The sequence below is a fragment of the Trichosurus vulpecula genome, chromosome 6 (assembly GCF_011100635.1).
Source record: "Trichosurus vulpecula isolate mTriVul1 chromosome 6, mTriVul1.pri, whole genome shotgun sequence".
NCBI classification, from domain to species: domain Eukaryota; kingdom Metazoa; phylum Chordata; class Mammalia; order Diprotodontia; family Phalangeridae; genus Trichosurus; species Trichosurus vulpecula.
Genome location: NC_050578.1, coordinates 70161463 through 70168274, shown reverse-complemented (window position 1 = coordinate 70168274; position 6812 = coordinate 70161463).

Sequence of the window (6812 nt, the reverse complement as noted above, 5' to 3'; positions counted from 1 at the left end):
CACTAGATAGAAATGTATCAGCAGAACAGATAAAATATGAAAACATCAGTTTTTTTTTTAAATTGGTAAACAATACTGTTTCAACAATCCGGCTAGCAGCTGTTGTGGGGGTGAAAGACCAACATAAGCCCAACAACAAGAACGCTACCAGCACGCTGCAAAAGCACAGGTTCTTTTGATCTGCTTAACTAAGGAAAGCAAGGTTTAAGGGGCTGACAAGCTTACTTTAATTCAGCATACAAATATCACTCACTTAGTTCAGGGGAAAAAGTCAGCACCCTGAACTTCAGAACAAATACAAACAAATTACAAACATGGACAGAAAGACCTTGTCTGATTCAAATCCCAATACATAGTTACCAGAGTTTGTTAACAAAGTCTCAGCATCCGGGTTACAAGCTGGAGGGCCCTTAGCTACAGCTGCCCAGAGTCTCTGCCTCAGCACCACCACAAGTGAGAGCCCTGTGCAAATGGCTCTGTCCTCTCTTCTTATAGGGCTGCAAACGCCACCAAATGTCATCTGAATGACCAGAACTTAGACTGCTATGATTGGCTCTTGAGTTAGCCCCTCCCCTTAGGACCCTGGGAGGTTCACATCCACATAGGTTAAATTAACACCTAATAGGGGTTAGAGCCTGGGGCTTAGCACTTAGTAAGACTCAAGACAGGCATGGCTCTGGAGTTAGCACCTCCCCTTAGCCAGCCCCACCTTGGGCCCCACCCCAGTCACCAGTCCACACCCACATAGGTTCCACACCTAATAGGGGTTTGGCCTGGGGCTTAGCACCTAGTAAGGCTCAATGAAATACACTGAATTACTCAAAGAAAACAAAGGCCGACTAAGTGCTGAGAGACCATTTTGCTTACCAAAACAAATACAAATTAAAGAAGCACAGATTTAGAACTAGAATGGATTTTAGAGGACATCCCATTCAAACTCCATCCCCTCATTTTATAGATGAGGAACCTTGGGTTTATGAAGGCAAATGACTTGCCCAAGGTCATGCAGGTGGTAAGAGGTAGGAAGCATTAGAGACAGAGTTTGATTTAAAGCCTCAGACTCCAGAGCCAGTGCTTTTACCACAATAGCATGATATCTTTTATTATGATGCACTGACAAGAAGGGACTGTTGTTTTTTGTTGTTGTTCAGTCATTTCAGTCATGTCCGACTCTCTGTGACCCCATTTGGGGTTTTCTTGGCAAAGAAACTAGAATGGTTTGCCATTTCCTTACAGATGAGGGAACAGAGGCAAACAGGCAGGGTTAAATGGCTTGCCCATGGTCACACAGCTAGTAAGTGTCTGAGGGTGGATTTGAACTCAAATATGTGAGAGTATTTGAACTCAAATATATCCACTATACCACCTAGCTGCCCTGAAAAGAAGGGTGGAAAGAATGATTTGGTGATTTTTCCCATTATTCATCTTAGTAAGTGAAACAGAGGAGGCAGCTAGGTGGTGCAGTGGATGGAGTGCTGGCCCTGGAGTCAAGAGGGCCTAAGTTTGAATTTGGCTTCATACACTTTCTAGCTGTGTGACTCTGGACAAATCACTTAACCCTGTTTGCCTCAATTCCTCATCTGTAAAATGAGCTGGAGAAGGAAATAGCAAACCAGTCCAGTATCTCTGCCAAGAAAACCCCAAATGGGGTCACAAAGTCAGACACAACTGACCAACAACAACAAGCGAAGCAGAAAATAAATGCAATGCTCAAGGAATCAATAAAGGAGGTTGGCTATGCAACAAACATCACCTTTAAAAGCCTCTCCTATAGGGACTATGGGTACTGTTTCTGTATATTTCCTTTTTTGACAGGATTATAGGTCTCAATCTCATCTATGACAAAACAGGCTGGGTAACTCTAGACAAATCACTTAACATCTCAATATCAAGGCAGATTTCTATGACTAGTTGCAGAGATGGTGTCCAAACTGTACTGGAAGAAGAGATTTCCTCCACTGGGAATTAGCTCCATATATCAATGAAATTATAGGTGTGGTACCTGTCCTCATCCATACTGTATGAAGGCTATGTTATAGATACAGTCTATATAGCTGGTTGCAAAGCTTTTGAGAAAGTATGCCATACTACTCTTTTAGAGAACTGTGGATTAAATAATAATATAGTCAGATGGATTCAGAAAGGTTTGGACGACTCAGAGAGTATAGCTGTTAAGGGTTCAGTGTCAGTGAGGTCTCCAGTGTGGTACCTCAGGGATCTATCTCTGCTTGCCCCTGTAAGGTTTAACATTGTTATCAATACCCTGGATTTGCATGGATTAGTATCTTGCTTTTCCATAGATGGCATGTTTATTACATTCTCATGTTTATCTCATGTTTATCTCATTCTCAAAAGGACAGCTAACCTTGACAGGTTAGAGAATTGGATTGAATCTTCTAAGATGAAATGAGATAAAGATAAATGTAAAGTCATATGCTTAGTTCCCAAAAAATCACCACCTCAATTGGCTGACCATATCTATATACATTAAAAGACTGAAGTCTGGTTGTTTGGCTATATTGTCATTTCTAAAAAGCCATTCAAAACCAAATAATTCTTTACCCTTTAGCAAACAAACATGACTCCCTTAAAGCTAGGAGGGGACTTCTTTCAGCAGGTTCCCCCTTTCCCCTTGGCTATGCCTAGCTTCATGGCTGCTATACTGGACACTGGCTACCACATAGCCCCAGACAAAGCCACTGCCACTGGGCTGCTGCTTCTGAACAGGCAAGGCACTGGACAGTGGCTGTGAGATGAGGCTGCACAGGTGGCCTTGCTGCTAGGTAGCAGCTACCAGAAAGGACTAAGCAAGGGGCTTGGCTTCTGGGTGTATCACTGTCCATCTCTTGGACTCAAGCTTCAGGAAACAGCAATAGATTTTTCTGCCTAGAAACACTAGGTTGGGCTGAGGGGTGCTCCTTTTACATGGAGCGCTTCCTGGTTTTTGCAGCTTGGATGCACTCAGAACCCAAATTTCAAGATTATTTGTCATCTCCCCATAGGACCTAGAGAAGGCTTGCCTTTCCTTTGGACAAAATCTACCTCCTCAAAAGCCCAGACCCCATGGAAACCCTTCCATGTAATTAGTTTCAGTTCAGTATCTATTCTGTTTAGGATCTTTAACATGAGTGCAAAATTTTCTTCAAGGTTTTTTTTAGAATGCATTGAAATAATCATGTGGTTTTTAAAAAAAAACTTTTGCTGTTTAAAAAGCTAATTATGCTAATTGTTTCCTAATGTTGAACCATTGTCGTATCTCCAGAATGATTCCAAACTGATCATAGTGAATTGCATTCTGGTTATAGTGCTATGATTTCCTTCTTAGTGTTTTATTTAACATTTTTACATCAGTATCCTTCAGTGAGATTGGTTTCCAGTTCTCATTCGTCGCTTTCTCCCTCCCTTCTTTGAATAGCAAAATAATATTTATCTCATAAAAGGAGTCTCTCACAGTGTCTATGATATCTAATTTTTTAAATCATTATCTATTTATTTAATATTTTTAGTTTTCAGCATTAATTTTCACAAGAGTTTGAATTACAAATTTTCTCACCATTTCTACCCTCCCGCCCACTCCAAGATGGCATACATTCTGATTGCCCTGTTTCCCAGTCAACCCTCCCTTCTGTCACCCCACTCCCCCTCCCTTCCACTTTTCCCTTACTTTCTTGTAGGGCAAGATAGATTTTTATGCCCCATTGCCTGTATATCTTATTTCCTAGTTGCACGCAAAAACTTTTTTTTGAACATCTGCTTTTAAAACATGGAGTCCCAAATTCTCTCCCCTCTTCCCTCCCCATCCACCCTCCCTAAGAAGGCAAGCAATTCAACATAGGTCACATGTGTATCATTATGTAAAACCCTTCCACAGTACTCATGTTGTGAAAGACTAACTATATTTTGCCCCTTCCTATCCTATCCCCCTTTATTCAATTTTTTCCCTTGACCTTGTCCCTTTTCAGAAGTGTTTGCTTTTGATTACCTCCTCCCCCTATCTGCCCTCCCTTCTATCATCCCCCCTTTTTTTAATCTCCTTCCTCCTTCTTTCCTGTGGGGTAAGATACCCAATTGAGTGTGTATGTTATTCCCTCCTCAGGTCAAATCTGATGAGAGCAAGATTCACTCATTCCCCCTCACTTGCCCCCTCTTCCCTCCCAACAGAACTGCTTTTTCTTGCCACTTTTATGCGAGATGATTTACCCCATTCTATCTCTCCCTTTCTCCATCTCTCAATATAGTCCTCTCTCATCCCTTAATTTGATTTTATTTTTTAGATATCATCCCTTCATATTCAACTCACCCTGTGCCCTCTGTCTATATATATATATATATATATATATATATATATACATACATATATATATATGTGTGTGTGTGTGTGTGTGTGTGTGTGTGTGTGTGTGTGTATGTATGTATATTCAATTCACCTACCCTAATACTGAGGTCTCATGAATTATACACATCATCTTTCCATGTAGGAATGTAAACAAAACAGTTCGACTTTACTAAGCCCCTTATGATTTCTCTTTCTTGTTTACCTTTTCATGCTTCTCTTGATTCCTGTGTTTGAAAGTCAAATTTTCTATTCAGCTCTGGTCTTTTCACTGAGAAAGCTTGAAAGATCTCTATTTTATTGAAAGTCTTATTTTGCCTTGGAGCATGACACTCAGTTTTGCTGGGTAGGTGATTCTGGGTTTTAATCCTAGCTCCATTGACCTCCGGAATATCCTGTTCCAATCCCTTAATGTAGAAGCTGGTAGATGTGTTATCCTGATTGTGTTTCCACAATACTCAAACTGTTTCTTTCTGGCTGCTTGCAGTATTTTCTCCTTGATCTGGGAGCTCAGGAATTTGGTGACAATATTCCTAGGAGTTTTCTTTTTGGGATCTTTTTCAGGAGGCAATCAGTGAATTCTTTCAATTTCTATTTTACCCTTTGGCTCTAGAATATCAGGGCAGTTCTCCTTGATAATTTCTTGAAAGATGATATCTAGGGTTTTTTTTGATCATAGCTGTCAGGTAGTCCAATAATTTTTAAATTATCTCTCCTGGAGTGCTTTTTCGAATGAAATATTTCACATTGTCTTCCACTTTTTCATTCCTTTGGTTCTGTTTTATAATATCTTGATTTCTCATCAAGTCACTAGCTTCTACTTGCTCCAATCTAATTTTTAAGGTAGTATTTTCTTCAGTGGTCTTTTGGACCTCCTTTTCCATTTGACTAATTCTGCCTTTCAAGGCATTTTTCTCCTCATTGGCTTTCTGGAGCTCTTTTGCCATTTGAGTTAGTCTATTTTTTAAGGTGTTGTTTTCTTCAGTATTTTTTTGGGTCTCCTTTAGCAAGTCATTGACTTGTTTTTCATGGTTTTCTGATATCACTCTCATTTCTCTTCCCAATTTTTCCTCTACTTCTCTAACTTGCTTTTCCAAATCCTTTTTGAACTCTTCCATGGCCTGAGACGAGTTCATGTTTTTCTTGGAGGCTTTTGATGTAGGCTTTTTGACTTTGTTGACTTCTTCTGGCTGTATGTTTTGGTCTTCTTTGTCACCAAAGAAGGATTCCAAAGTCTGGGTCTGAATCTGGGTCCATTTTCACTGCCTGGCCATTTTCCCAGCCAACTACTTGACCCTTGAGTTTTTTGTCGGGGTATGACTGCTTGGAAAGTAGAGAGTACTTTGTCTCAAGCTTGAGGGTCTGCACTGTTGTTTTTGGAACTATTTCTATACAGCAAGCTCTGCCATACCAGCACTCTTCCTCCCCCAAGAACCACCAACCCGGACCGAGACTCAGATCTTAAGCAGGCTCTGCACTCTTGCTCTGATCTGCCACTTAATTCCTCCCACCAGGTGGGCCTGGGGCCAGAAGCAACTGAAGCTGTAGTTCCCTCCTCAGAGCTGCATCACATCTGCTGCCCCTGGGGTGGTGACCCAACCACAAACTCCTTTCACTCTGTCCCCGCAGCTTTTTCCACTAATCTTCTTTGTTGTCTTTGGTGTTGGAGGGTGAGAAGTCTGGTAACTGCCACAGCTCACTGATTCAGGGCACCAGGGCCTTTTCCGCCCAGCTCCCAGTCTGCTTGGTTCTGGCACAGCCCACACTGGGCTCTGCTACCAGCTCTGTGCAGTAGACCCTTCCCTGCAACCATCTAGGCTTTCCTGGGCTGGAGCCCTGCTTCCCTCTGTTATTTTGTGGGTTCTGCAGCTCTAGAATTTGTTCAGAGCCATTTTTATAGGTTTTTGAAGGGACCTGGTGGGGAGCTCACACAAGTCCCTGCTTTCTAGCCACAATATTGGCTCTGCCCCACTATGGTCTCTAATTTTTAAGAATAACTTTTGTAATGTGGTATTTTGTGGCATGGGTATTAATTGCTCTTTAAAAGTTTAACAGAATGATTCTGCAAATCCATGTGGCCTAGAATCCCCTCTGTCCCTGGCATTTATGCTTTACTAATTTATTTTTCATAGATGGGGTTCTTTAAAATATCTGTTCCTTGATTGTTACTTTGAATATTTTATATTTTTGTAAATAGTCATCAATTTCCTTTAAATTCTCCCTTTACTGTTAGAGAAATATGTAAGGCAGGTTTTCTCAATAAAATTTTAAAGTATAACTTTGTTTATTATGCCACTTAACATTCCCCCTGCATCCTTCCCTCCCCCTTCCCAGAAAACTCTTCTCATAACAAAATTTTTTTTAAAGAAAAAGATAGAAAAAAAGAAATCTTTAAAACCAATCAACATATCAAAAGATATGACAATAAATGTAATGTTGCCCACCCAAGGGAAACTCCCCTGGCCCAGCACTCCAATCT